The sequence below is a fragment of the Sciurus carolinensis genome, chromosome 17 (genome assembly GCF_902686445.1).
Source record: "Sciurus carolinensis chromosome 17, mSciCar1.2, whole genome shotgun sequence".
Classification (NCBI taxonomy): domain Eukaryota; kingdom Metazoa; phylum Chordata; class Mammalia; order Rodentia; family Sciuridae; genus Sciurus; species Sciurus carolinensis.
In genome coordinates, this window is record NC_062229.1 from 9229073 (window position 1) to 9244315 (window position 15243).

Consider the following 15243-nt stretch of genomic DNA (forward strand, 5'->3'; position numbering starts at 1 on the left):
TGTCATTTTCACCTCCGTTATGCAAATGAGGAAACCACCCAGGGGTGTCCTATTATCTTTTACAGATTTCCCCAATTGAATCAGAGTATGAGTTGGCAAATTAACGAACTTGACTTGCCTTTGGGTAGCTGAAGTGAGACAATTGCAATCCATTTGTCAGGAAGATTTGATGTTAAAATCCAACTTAACATAAGAAGGTGAGGACTCAACCCTAGGGTTTGAAACTCTTACTGACGCTGAACTGCTAAGATGTAAGAAGTATTATGGTCAACAAAACAATTAAACAGATTGTAAGGCCATTTAGGGTAGAATTTACATATTAAATGATCTTTAGAAGATAAACTATATTTGATCAAGTATATTCTTGAAGGAGGGAAATCTGAAAAATTGAACAGTGGATTTATTTGCTAGCAGATAAATGGCAAGTTTTTTGATTATAAACAATCGACTTTTATTTTGTGTGAAGATTATTTCTAGCACTTTGTTTATAAATATTCTCAGATAATTGAACTTACGTCATGGTTGTTGAATAAAATGTAGATGTATTCCAGAGTCTAAATTTCTTTCAATTAGAATGATTTTTTTCCTACATAGAGAAGAATATGTCTTATTCTCTATTTTATCTTAAGCAAGTAGGTTGTTATTTAACTGTGACCATGAACTTGTGTGTAATGTGCTTGGTCATTGAACATTACTCAGTTGAGTGTCTCTAAAGTAGTTGTGAACAAGAGGTAAATAACACAGATGCAAAGAATGGAAGAGTTCTAGGAAAACTGGATATATCATACTCAGAAATGTTTCTCAAAGTCATGGAACACAAGTGTGGAAGCTTTACTTGGGAATACTTTAATTTAAGATATATACAGAATCTTTGATGACTCTTTAATTCTGTTTCCCACTGTCTTTTATTTCTCCAAAGGTGTCCAAACAATAAAGAACCACAAAATGTAACACAGCTCTCAGAATTCCATCTCCTACAACTCTCAGAGGATCCAGAGCTACAACCCATCCTCTTTGGACTGTTCCTGTCCATGTACCTGGTCACAGTGCTTGGGAACCTGCTCATCATCCTGGCTGTCAGCTCTGACTCCCACCTCCACACCCCCATGTACTTCTTCCTCTCCAACCTGTCATTGACTGACATTTGTTTCATCTCCTCCATGGTTCCAAATATGATTGTGAACATCCAAAATCACAGCAGAGTCATCTCCTATGTGGGCTGCCTGACACAAATGTCTCTTTTTATCATTTTTGGATGCATGGATGATATGCTTCTGACTGTAATGGCTTATGACCGGTATGTGGCCATCTGTCACCCTCTGCATTACTCAGTCATCTTGAACACTCGCCTCTGTGTCTCCTTAGTGTTGATGTCATTCTTAGTTAGCCTTTTGGACTCACTGTTGCACAATTTGATTATATTACAATTTCCCTACTTCGAGGATGTGGAAATTGCTAATTTCTTCTGTGACCCTTCTCAACTTCTTAATCTTTCCTGTTCTGATGCTTTTACCAATAATATAGTCATGTGTTTTGTGGTTACCATATCTGGTCTTCTTCCCATCTCAGGAATCTTTTTCTCTTATTATAAAATTATTTCCTCCATTCTGAGAATCCCATCTTCTGGTGGGAAGTACAAAGCCTTCTCCACCTGTGGGTCTCACCTGGCAGTTGTTTGTTTATTTTATGGAACAGGCTTTGGAGTGTACCTTGGATCAACTGTGTCAACTTCTCCCAGAAAGGGTGCGGTGGCCTCAGTGATGTACACAGTGGTCACTCCTATGCTGAATCCCTTCATCTACACCCTGAGGAACAAGGATATTAGAAGAACCCTGAGGAAACTCAACAACAGCAGTTTAATCTCATGAACTTTGGTTTCCATCTTGGAATATAAGTTTGGAAATACAGCCAAAGTAAACATGTAAATCATGTCTTCCATGTTACATTAGATTTGTACTTTGTGTACTTTAATTATCATCATGTTTCATAGTAGAATGGAGGTAGTGTTATTTGGGAGAAGGAGAAATGGGAGAATTTTAAAATAGACACAAAGTTTCAGTTTAGAAGGATGAAAAATTTCTTGGGATGGACATCATTGATGACTGGACATTGATTTAAATGTAATTAATGTCTGAATTTAACACTTTTTACTCCATGTCTTCTTAGTTATAGTATTACTTTTGGTTAGCTCTTCTGACTCCTGGCTGCAGAAATTGAATGCCTTACAATTTACGTTAAGGAGGTAGAAAATTCCAACTTCTTCTATCACCCTTCTCCATTTATTAATACTGCCTGTTCTGATACTTTCACTAATAACATAGTCATTTATTTTCTTGGTGCAATATCGTGTACTTCCTATCTCAAAGATCCTTTTTTTCTTATTATAAAAGAAAAAATTATAAAATTATAAAATTATCCATTTCTTCATTCAGAGAACCCTATCATCAGGTGAAAAGTATAAAGCCTTCTCCACCTTTGGGTCTCACCTGGTATTTTTTCTTACTTTATCAGACAATCTTGGGGGTATGCATTGGTTCAATTGTTTCACATTCTCCAAGAAACTGTGCAGAGGCTTCAGTGATGTACACTGTGGTGACCCCTATGCTGAATCCCTTCATCTACAGCCTGAGGAAGAGGGACATGAGGAGGCTCCACAGCGGAACACTCTACCTTCAGGTCCTGCAGCATGAACTAGGACTGTAGTTTGGAAAAGGCAGTCAAACTAAGCTCACAGACCTGTAGTCGCAAAATGCTAATTTGCAGTTTGAGTGCTTAATTCCTCTTCTTGTTTCACAGTAGAATATTGTCAGATACTGATGGGAGATAGAGGATAAGGGACTTTTAAAAATGTGCACAAAATATCAGTTTGGGAACAGGAAAATTTTGTACAAATGCATGGTGGTGATTATTATTTTTAAATTTTGATTCATTGTAAACAAATGGAGAACAACTATTGTTTCTCTGATTGTACACATAGTAGAGTCCTACCATATGTGTACATACCTGTACACAGGGTAATGATGGTTGTCTCATTCTATTTTATTTTCTTCTCCTGCCCCTCCCCACCCCTCAATTCCATCTACACATTCCATCCTTCTTCCATTCATCTCTTACCTCTTCCCCCATTATATATATATCACCAAACACTTATCAGATAAATCATTCAACCTTTGGTTTTTTGGGATTGACTTATTTCACTTAGCATGATATTCTCTAACTCCGTCCATTTACCTGCAAATGCCATAATTTTATTCTTTATGGTTGAATGATATTCCATTGTGTATATATACCACAGTTTCTTTATCCATTCATCTATTGAATGGCATCCAGGTTGGTTCCACAATTTAGCTATTGTGAATTGAGTTGCTATAAACACTGATGTGGCGGCATCACTGTAGTATGCAGATTTTAAGTCCTTTGGGTATAGGCCAAAGAGTGGGATAGCTGGGTCAAATGGTGGTTCCAGTCCAAGTTTTCTAAGGAATCTCCATACTTCTTTCCAGAGTGGCTGAACTAATTTGCAGCCCCACTGGCAATGTATGAGTGTACCTTTTTCCCCACGTCCGTGCCAACACCTATTGTTGCTTGTATTCTTGATAATTGCCATTCTAATTGGGGTGAGATGAAATCTTAGGGTAGTTTTGATTTGCATTTCTCTAGAGATGTTGAACATTTTTTCATATATCTGTTGATTACTTGTAGATCCTCTTGTATGCTCATTTCCTTAACCCATTTATTGATTATTTGTATTCTTAGTGTAAAGTTTTTTGAGTTCTTTATAGATTCTGGAGATTAGTGCTCTATATGAAGAATGTGTGGCAAAGATTTTATTCCACTCTGTAGGCTCTCTCTTCACATTGTTGATTATTTCCTTTGTTGAGAAAAAGCTTTTTCATTTGAATCTCTCCCAATTATTGATTCCTGCTTTTATTTCTTGTGCCTTGGGAGTCATGTTAAGGAAGTCTGGTCCTAAGCTGATATGATGAAGATTTGAACATACTTTATCTTCCATTAGGTGCAGGGTTTCTGGTCTAATTCCTAGATCCTTGATCCATTTTGAGTTGAGTTTTGTTCAGGTTGAGAGATAGGGGTTTAGTTTCATTTTGCTACATATGGATTTCCAGTGCCATTTTTTAAAGAGGCTATCTTTTCTCCATTATATGATTTTGTCTAGTATGAGATAACTGTATTTATGTGGGTTTGTCTCCATGTTATCTATTCTGTAACATTGGTCTACCTGCCTGTTTTGATACCAGTACCATGCCATTTTTGTTACTATTGCTCTGTAGTATAGTTGAATGTCTGGTATTGTGATACCCCCTGCTTCACTCTTCCTGCTAAGGATTGATTTAGCTCTTCTGGGTCTCTTATTCTTCCAAATGAATTTCATGATTGCTTGCTCTCTTTCTATGAGGAAAGTCGTTGGGATATTAATTGGAATTGCATTGAATTTGTATAGTGCTTTTGGAAGTATGGCCATTTTGACAATATTAATTCTGCCTATCCAAGAACATGGGAGATCTTTCCATCTTCTAACATTTTCTTTAATTTCTTTCTTTAGTGTTCTGTAGTTCTCATTGTAGAGGTATTTCACCTCTTTTGTTAGATTGAGTCCCAAGTTTTTTTTTTTTTTTTTTTTTTTTTTTTTTTTTTTTTGAGGCTATTGTGAATGGGGTAGTTTTTCTAATTTCTCTTTCAGAGAGTTCATCACTTATGAATAAAAATGAATTAGATTTGTGAGTATTGATTTTATATCCTGCTATGTTACTATATTCATTTATGAGTTCTAGAAGTTTTCTGGCAGAATTTTTTGGCTCCTCTAAACATAGAATCATGTCACTGGCAAATAGTGATAGTTTGAGTTCTTCTTTTCTTATTCATGTCCCTTTAATTTCTTTGGTTTGTCTGATTTCTCTGGCTAGAATTTCAAGGATGATGTTGAATTGAAGTGGTAAAAGAGGACATCCCTGCATTGTTCCAGATTTTAAGGGGAATGCTTTCAGTTTTTCTCCATTTAGAATGATGTTGACCATGGGCTTAGCATAGATGGCCTTTACAATGTTGAGGTATGTTCCTACCACCCCTATTTTTTCTAGTGTTTTGAGTTTGAAGGGGTGCTGTATTTTATCAAATGCTTTTTCCTGCATCTATTGAAATAATCATGTGATTCTTAACTTTAAACCTGTTGATGTGGTGGATTACATTTACAGATTTCCAGATGTTGAAACACCCTTGCATCCCTGGGATGTAACCCACTTGATCATGGTGCACTATCACTTTAATATATTTTTGTAAGTGATTCACTAAAATTTTGTTAGGAATTTTTGCATATATGTTCATTAGGGCTATTGGTCTGAAATTTTCTTTCCTTCATGTGTCTTTGTCTGTTTTTGGTAACAGGGTGATATTAGATTCATAGAATGAGTCTGGAAGGGTTACCTCCTCTTCTATTTCATGGAATACTTTGAAGAGTGTTGGAATGATTTCTTCTTTGAAGGTCTTGTAGAATGCAGTTGAGAATCCATCTGGTTCTGGACTTTTCTTGATTGGTAGGCTTTTGATGACTTCTTATATTTCATTGTTTGAAATTGATCTATTTAAATTGTGTATGTCCTCCAGATTCAATTTGCATATATCATATGCCTCTAGAAACCTGTTGATGTCTTGAAGATTTTCTATTTGGTTGGAGTATAGATTTTCAAAGTAGCTTCTAATTGTATTTTGTATTTCAATAGTATGAAATTAAATGAAATAGGTAGTTACCATGAGAAGAGGGAGAAAGAGTCTCCAAGGAAACAGATAGATAAGAGGAAAATAGAGTGAGAAAAATATTAATAAAAGAAAAAAGTACAAATAATAGTAGGTATAATAGGAATAATTATAATAATACTACTAATAAAATATTCTACAGTAAAACTACATTGTACTGTTTAATCCTCCTAGTCTTCAATAGCCTGATGCTGAGAGGAACTTGATAATATGGTGACCCAGGAAGGCTGCTGTCCCACTAGGGATGGTGGCCTTCAGATCAGGAATAATCAATGCTAGTGGGCAAAGGTGACCCCCCATGTTGATGGAAAGTCAGCTGCATCCCGGACACTAGACTGTGTGGGGCTCAGGCACTGGACACAGAGGCAGGCCGCGGTGTGGGCCTCTGCTTGGCCTGGGAGATTTGTGTGGGCCCATGGAGGTGATTATTGAACAACAATGTGAACCTAATCAATGCCACAGTAGTATGCACCTAAAAATGGTTAAAATGGCAATATTTCTCATGTATTTTTACCACTATAATGGATGGAACTAAAGCAAAAATGTTCTCTAAAAATTGAAGATATGATAGAAGTTAATATGCACAGCCCAATTCACAATAGCTAAGTTTTGGAATCAGTTTAGATTTCTGTCGACAGAAGGATTTATAAAGAAAATGTGTTGTATATACACAATGGAGATTTTTTTCAGCCTTAAAGACATTATGTCATTTGCACTAAAATGGATGGAAGTGGACAGTGTCATGTTCAGTGAAATAAGTCAGACACAGAAAGACAAATATGGTATGTTTTGTCACATATATGAAGTTAGAGGGAATAAAAGAAAAAAGTGATATCATGAAAGTAGCCAGGAAACATTTGGGTAGATGAGGGGAGGTAGGAGGAAAGGTAAGGGGAGGCATTGGAGATTAATGCTGACCAAATTATGCTATGTACCTGCACCAATATACCCGGTAAAATCCACTGTTCAGTTTAATGAATGTGAATCAATCAGTAAATAAGTAATGTATAAATAGTGTATATTACACACGTGCTTCTTGCTCAGTACTAGAGGAGTCCACCCAATACCTTTGTGGACATTCATTTTCTCTTGTTTTTTACTCCACTAACATTAGAAAGTGCCTACATATTAGTGTAACAGGGATCAATTTGGCTAATTATGAACTCTGTACAAGGAGTCTCCAAGGTCATATAATAGAAAATAATCAGCCTGTACTTCCAGCCCTGGACTTCAGCATTCCAAGTCCAGAGTGCTCCATCCCTGTGTCTCCTCTTCCCAGGGTTTTATGCTTCGGGAAGCTCCAGGCTCACACTGCACTCACATCAGTACAAGGCATGGCCTTTAATTAGGCATTGGAGGGGAGTGAATACTTAGTCCTTGGCTATGACCCAGCAGAGCCTCCACTTCATTCAGTAAGTGCTGAGGGAGAGGATGGGTGGGGACATTTCTTGGAAGTTTTGTTTCCTCATCATCAGGACAAATGATGTGTTGGGTAGAGCGATGGTAGGACACCATCACACAGAATGTAAACTATGTGGAATGTGAAGTTTTTGTTCTTAGTTTTGGTGGGAGTCCAGAAATGTCATTCAAAACGTTGCTTTCTTCCCACACTGTTTCTACCTCCCATAGAAATCTCCTCCATGATAGCAGAAAAATGGGTCCCTATCCGCTGTTTCCTAAGCACACCAGGAGGATTGTGAAGATGACGGTAAGGATGAGAGTGAGGATGGTAACCATGACATCAGGAAGCACTGCTCCTGGTTTCCCAGGGCCAGGGTCTGAGCTGTGCCTTCTATGTAACTTGTTTTATTTTATCTGCGTCATATTCCTCTAGTTGTGATTGTCAAAACTTCACTATTTTACAGAAAAAGAAAGAGCAACAATTTTTGTGTCAAATATATGAGGTTGCTTAGTAGAAGAGACTGAAGCTGTTTTGAGTTTTGCTGTCCTAATGAAACACAGGGCCTTATATCAGGAGTAACCTGGTGACGGAATAAGCTCTTTCCCTTCCCTGTTTTTTCTAGAAGAGAACCCTGGCTCCCCATGTTCTTCTCTTCCAAGATTCCTGATGGATCACAGGGGAGAGTAGTGACTGGCACTAGTTGTTCCTACCAGAAGGGTGACTAACCATGACAAGCAAAGATCACACAGAGGGTAGATGCATAATAATTCAGCACATTTCTCTCTTGTTCCCAGTCCAGGGTGCCCTTGAAGCCCTCTGCATCTTCCTTTGTTCTTATGAATGTCACTGAATCTCAAAAGGAGATACAAAATCAGACATTGTTTTAATTCCTGCTTAGGAATCTGGAAATAGTGCTTAAGGTATCCCTGTGGCTTAAAACTCAGGTCCTCTGCTGAAATATTTCTGATGGTTGAAAGCAATTAAAATGTTCATTACTTTGGATTCAGAGAGTGACAATTACTTTTGAGTCCCACTGACTCCACTTAGTATTTCTGTGACACAGGGCAGGTTGTTAGTGTCTCTGAGACTCGGCATTGTCCTGGTTTTGTTTTTCTAGTTGATACAGCTGTGCTGAGTGTAGGTTAAATAGGTACTGGATGTTTCATATGTGATTAATATGTGGTGGCTGCATGAAATAAGGAGAAATAAGATACATTATTATTAACATCAGGATTTAAGCTAATCACTATATTTCTTGACTCAAGTATCCTGTTGACCTGAAGTTAAGCCTTCCCTGGTTCCCTGTAGAGCATTTCAGTTTTGTGAGTAAATATGGAATCTTTGGAAAGGAATTGCAGGGACTCTCATTCTGGTTTTCTAAAACCCATACCTTGCTTGGCAGAGAAGAGGCATCAAAGATTAAATCTCTGCTAAATATGTTTAGACCCTTCACAGAAATAGAGCATGGAGTATGCTACCCCCAAACCCCTGGGGCCATCATGCCTGTGTTCTCCTCCTTTCCAGGGATGTCTCAAAGGACCAGAGACAAGATAAAGCAGTATTTATTTGTGTCTGTATTTTGAAAAAAAAAATCATCTATAACACTCAAATATTTAAAAATCATGGAATAAAATTCAATAAATATGAAAATTAAACAACAGAAAGGGATAATAAACTTTATTGCTTAGGCTTAGACACATTTTAAGGCTTCAAGGTATTCTGCATTTAAATGATCTTTTTTAAAATTATTTTGTTGTTGTTGATGGCCCTTTATTTAATTAACTAATTTATATGTGATGCTGAGCATCAAACCCAGTGCTTCATACATGCTAGGTGAGTACTCTACCACTGAGTCACAACCCAAGTCTGCAAAAATGATCTTTAAGTGGTTACACCTGTGTTCAAATTCTCTTAAAGAGATTGTAATTGTGTTCATCAGTAAATTAGTTAACCCTTAATGATTGAATTCATTAAAAAATGACTGCCTGATTATTAAAATTCAGACTTCTTTGAGATGCTACCTATGTTGTAGATGTGAATGTTATTCTCCCCTTTTCCAGTGAAGAACTTGAGCTAGAGAGGTGGACAGATGAGAGATCAGGACTCAGCTATTGGTCCCTAGTTGATGGGACCAAATATACATGTCATTCTTAGAAGAAATGATAACATTTCTTTGTGAGTTATCATGGAATCATAATCACAAGAGAGACTTTAAGGATATTATTGATTGCATATCTTAATAATATGAAGATGTAATTTCTGGTTACTGATTTTTGTGTTGCACCACAGATGTAGCTAATTAATTATAAAATTGAACATGGATCCACTGTTAATTTTAAGTAACCATCATGTATATTTTATCTGGAAATCCTTTTTAAATTTTCTCATAACTATTCTATTTTAATTATGCAAAATAATTCTGTCTTGATGGGATTCAGTGTGGTATTTTAATACATGTATATAGTATGGAATAATCAAATCAGGACAATTTGCTTGTCCATTGCTTCCAAGGCATTTCTTTGTGTTGGGAATATCTGAAATCCATTCTTTTAATCCAATCCTTTAAAATATACAATTATTATTGTTCACTATAGTCATCCTACTGTACTATGGATAGCCAGAACTTACTTCTCTTCCGTAAGGGCATTTTTGTACCCAATAGAGAACCTCTTTCTATTCCCCACCAATACTCCCTTACAGTTCCTAGCCTTGGAAGCCCCCACTCTACACTCTATTTAAATGAAATGCACATTTCTATCTTTCACAAGCGAGTGAGAAATGTGTGTTTTTGTGCCTGATTTACTTTACTTAATCTCCTCTAGTTAAATCCGTATTGCCAGAACTTCCTCATCCTTTTTCATGTCTGAATGAAATTTGATTGTGTACATACACCATGTGTTCTGCGTTCAGCCAACCACAAGTGGACATGTTAGTGGATTATCTTGGCTATTGTGAGCTGAGTACGTGGAGGGCACTGCAACAACACACTTACATGAAGTGAGGTTCCTCTGTCCAACAATGACACGCATCACTCAAAAGTGTTTAGAGCAGGCATGCAGCCTAGGCTTAACATGCTGATACAAACCATTTCGTTTCAGGTATAATTGTAAAATTGAAATGAGCTTTGGGTACTTTGTAGGCAACCTTTTAATAAGTGTTCTAAATTTATTAGATAATATTAAAATAGAGAAATATAAAATGATTAATTATGTACTTCCTGCAGATAATGTTGTGCACTAGTTAAAAATATTTGAAGTAGATATGTGTGCCTTACAGAGAGATTCAAACACAATGCTGTTGTACTAAGATCACTTCATTGAAAAGTGCCTTGAAGAGGCTCCACCACAGAACATTCCAACTTCGGGACCTGCGTCATCCATCTGAAATATATGTTGGAAGTGACAGCAGCACTAAACAGCAGTACCTGTAGATCCTGTCTCCTCGGTCTTGCTATTTTGGTAGTTTGATGTCTTTAATTCCCACCTCGTTTCATCACAGAATGAAGGTAGTCAGTTTGGAGAGGGAGGATGGGGAGATTTTTAAAATAGGTACGAAGTTTCAATTTGGGATGATAAGACTTCCTGGAGATGGGTGTTCCTGATGGCTGCACAACAGTGGGAATGTAATTATGATCACAGATATTGGACATAAAAGCTGTTAAAATTGTGATTTTTAATGTATACTTAACCACAATCAGTAATGGAAATAAGACGCAGACAGGCCTTTCAAAGCATAAACCAGACACAGAAAGACTAGTATCACTTATTCTCTCTGATATGTGGAAACTAGGAGTGTAATAGTGACCACCAGGAACTGAAGACTGTTTGCACAGGGGGAGAAGGAAGAAAGATGAATGGCAGAGACCCAGGGGCCCTGTGTGCTGTATGGAAATGTGGCACGGAATCCCATCCGATATGCACCTGGGAGGTGTTAATGACAGTCACTGGGGACGTGAGCACTGTGCCTCAGTTTCCTGCTGAGTAGAGGAAGGTGCTTTTGCCTTAAGGGCTCATCCATTTTGTCTCACTTTTCTTCCTCCACTAATATTAGGAAGTCCTGAGAGGTTTAGAAAACATGAACCAATTAGCCTGACATGAGCCCTGTGCCTGGAGCCTCCAAGGTCATATAATATTCCATAATTGGCCTGTCTCGAGTCCTTCAGCTTTTTATGCCAATCTGGATGGTCCACTCCTGTGTCTCCTCCAATGTTAGTCTGCATCAGGAAGTTCCTGTCAGTCACTGTCTTCATATCTGTCCTGAGGATAGAAACCAAGTCTCAGCTAGTGATTTGGCAGAGAAGGGACATTGGATCCTCAGCCCAGGGCCACGAGCCAGCACAGACCCAGCACTATGGGGTAAGTGTTGAGGGAGATGATGGATGAGGTGCCAGTACTGGAAGCATGGTTTCCTAAGCATCAGGACAAGCATGCAGATGCAGAGGAGTGGACACCAGTGTGAATCAATTAGGCTATGAGGACTGTGGAACTTTTGTTCTTGGCTGTGCTCAGAGTCTCAGAAATCTCATTTGGTGTTTTTCTTCTACCCACAGTGGTTCCATAGCCCATAGATATATGTCAGTTATTTGTATCTGTCAGATCTGAAATGCACTTTATGAAATGATTGTATTTAATATACGCAGTGGGTACTATTACCAGTAATAGCAGGTAGTGCAAATGGAACATTTGCTAAGTGCCTGGTAATTTCAAAGCAGTGCTCAAAGTTGATATGAAAGAGGACCACCAAGACCTTTACATGCAGATATTTTGATACAATTGGTTTGAAGTAAAACTATAGAATCAATATATAATTAAATATTCGCAGGTACATATATTGATCAATGAAACTTGAGATTCAGTCAACTTAAAAGATTTATGAACATCTCTCTTACAAAGTAGAAATAAGAAGAGGGTAGAAGGGGGTCAGTGGAAGCAAAGAGGGAAGAGTAGGGGAGGCACCGGGGACTGAAATTGATCAAATTGTGCTATGTACATGCACCAATGTGCAACAGAGAAGTTCACCATTCTGCATAATTAATGTGCACCATGAAGATCTAAGCTAGAACTCAGCTGTGAAACTGTTTGGTCCTATTGCCTTTATAATGGCCACTGACAGTTCCTTTTTGATATGATCATTTATCTATTTGTGCATGTTTGACACATTGAGTTAATTTTGTCCCTACTAAATTTCATTCAAATCAAAACCCTATAAATGGATAAGTAATATATCTATTTTAAAGATGGGAAAATAGTATCATTGCTTGCACATAATTTCTGGTACTTTTGTATTTTCCACAATGAAATCATAGTGTGAACTGACAGAAATAATATACTGAAGTTGTCTTTATGTAGCTGCAGTCGGGGAGCTGCAGTCCACGGTCAGGACTCCATGTTTAAGGTCTTCATTGTGCATATTAATTATGCAGAACAGTGAATGAAAACCTATTAATTTGGCACAAGGAGGTTCCAACTTCCCATTAACATTTATGATTTGGAGACCTATTTTTGGCTCTAAAGTTTTCAAATGAAAATTAAAGCCTCATGATTACGAAAATAATGTAGCAGTGTTAATAGGTCATTGTAGAATAAGAATCAAGAGAAAAATATCTGTCTTCCTTTGCGGTATCACACTGAAATAGTATAAAACTGTGCAAAAAAAAAAAAAAAAAAGAAAACCCTGCCAAATATTTAAAAATTAAAAAAAGAGTTTTTTAACATTGCATTATCTTTATTGACTGACAGCTGAACTGTACATTAATGACACATTTGTGATTATGATGTCCTATTATTACATCACTTAACCAAACCTTCACCATGTGACCATTACCAAAGCCAGGGTTAATATTGTTTTTAAATCACACAATTTTTAAAAGCCAAAAATTTGATAAGGTCTATCTATTCACAATAGAGGACAATCAGAAAGTAAAAGAATGATTAAAACAAACAAAAAATCCTGGGAAATGACTGGTAAATAACAATGCTTTCTGACAATCAGCTGTTCAAATAACAGTTGTAGCTACAATAGAGGATGTATAAATATTTTAAGAAAGGAAAATCATTCTATTATCTTAAAATAAAAAGGTATATTTGATGATTTCTTAAATGACAATGACTTTTTTTTCCTACAATGGCAAAGTAATTCTTGTTTTCTGTTTTTCTTAAAAGTTTGTACTTTTCTGGGAACATGGACTTGTTATCTGTAATGCTCTTGATCTTCTAATGCTGCTTTGCTCAGTATCACTAAAGTAGGAGTATTTATAATGTGGTGAATAATAGCCACCAATAATGGGAGAGTTCTGAGAACGCTAGGTTTGTTAAAACTCAGAAGAATTTCTGAAGGTATATGGAAGTCTATGTGAATATTTCAGTTGTGAATTTTGAAATTCAAAACCAGTAGAGAGTGCTGGGTGCTGATTCTTTTGTTTCCTTAATCTAATCTACCATTATTCTAATGCTTTATTTTCCAATTTAAAAGGTGTCCAAGCAAAGGTGTCCAAAACCTAACATCTGTATCAGAATTCCTCCTCCTGGGCCTCTCAGAGGACCCAGAACTGCAGCCCATCCTCTTTGGACTGTTCCTGTCCATGTACCTGGTCACAATGCTTGGGAACCTGCTCTTCATCCTGGCTGTCAGCTCTGACTCCCACCTCCACACCCCATGTACTTCTTCCTCTCCAACCTGTCCTTTACTGACATTGGTTTCATCTCTACCGTGGTCCCAACCATGCTAACGAACATCCAATCCCACAGCAGAATCATCTCCTATGTGGGTTGACTGTCACAGAAGTCTATTTTTATGCTTTTTGTTTGTATGGATAGTCTGCTTCTGACTGTGATGGCCTATGACCGGTATGTGGCAATCTGTCACCCTCTGCACTACCCAGTTATCATGAACCCCCACCTCTGTGCCACCTTGATTTTGATGTCATTGTTAATTAGTCTTTTGGACTCCCAGATACATAATTTAATTGCATTACAGTTTACTTATTTCAAGGATGTGGAAATTTCCTGTTACTTCTGTCACCCTTCTCGAGTTCTTAATCTGGCCTGTTTTGATTCCTTTAACAGGAACATAGTCATTTATTTTATTGGTGCTGTATTCGGTTTTCTTCCTGTCTCAGCAATCCTTCTCTCTTACTCTCAGATATTTTCATCAATTCTGAAAATTCCGTCCTCAAGTGGGAAGCACAAATCTTCTCCACCTGTGGGTCTCACCTGTCAGTGGTTTGTCTATTTTATGGAGCAGGTATTGTAGAGTACCTTGGTTCAGTTGTGTCACATTCTCCGAAAAACAGTGTGGTGGCCTCAGTGATGTACACTGTGGTCAGCCCCATGCTGAACCCCTTCATCTACAGTCTGAGGAACAGGGACAGTCAAAGTGCCCTGAGGAGGCTGCACAGCAGAGCAGTCTTAACTCAGGAGCCGTGGCATCAACATAGAACACAAGGTAGAAAATAAACAAAAGCACTCTTAAAGACTCCTGAGTCCAGGGTCCTGGGTCACACTATGTTTTAGTCTGTGTGCTTTAAGTCCTCAGCAGCTTTCTTAGTAGAATGGTTTTCAGACTTACGAAAGAGGCACAAAGTGTGCTTTTAAAAAATGTGTTCAAAATTTTAGTTTTGGAATTGAAAAATCTTCTGGAGCTTCATGATGGTCATGATTGTGCAACTGTGTTTGAGGATAATGCCCCTAGAATGTACAGTAAAAGTGATAATTATTTTATGTGCTATTTTTTTTTGCCTTTTTTTACCTTTAACAATGGAATATAATGAAGTTGATTCTTTAAAAATAAAGAAAAAAATTCAATTCAGACACTTCCTGCTCAGTAATAGAAGAGTCTAAAATCTGTGTGGACATTCTTTTACTCTTCTTCTTGCTCTACTGCTATTAGGAAGTCCCTAGAGACTTCCATATCGTGGATCCTTTTTGACTAAGTGCGAGCTCTTAGTCACTCATCAGCCTGAGTTTCCAGGCTTTGTGCAATGGCCCTGGGCCACTGGGCTCCAACCCCATGTCCTTCTCCCATGGTTGTCTGCACTGGGAAGCCCACCTCACACTGCACTCATATCAGTCCTG

General features: G+C 37.6%; 2 pseudogenes; both read left to right on the plus strand.

Moving 5' to 3' along the window:
• Positions 1 to 920: 920 nt before the first annotated feature.
• LOC124967980 (putative gustatory receptor clone PTE01) lies at positions 921 to 1917 on the plus strand (annotated as a pseudogene).
• Positions 1918 to 13664: 11747 nt separating this feature from the next.
• On the plus strand, positions 13665 to 14625 carry LOC124967981 (olfactory receptor 7E24-like; annotated as a pseudogene).
• The last annotated feature ends 618 nt before the right edge of the window (positions 14626 to 15243 follow it).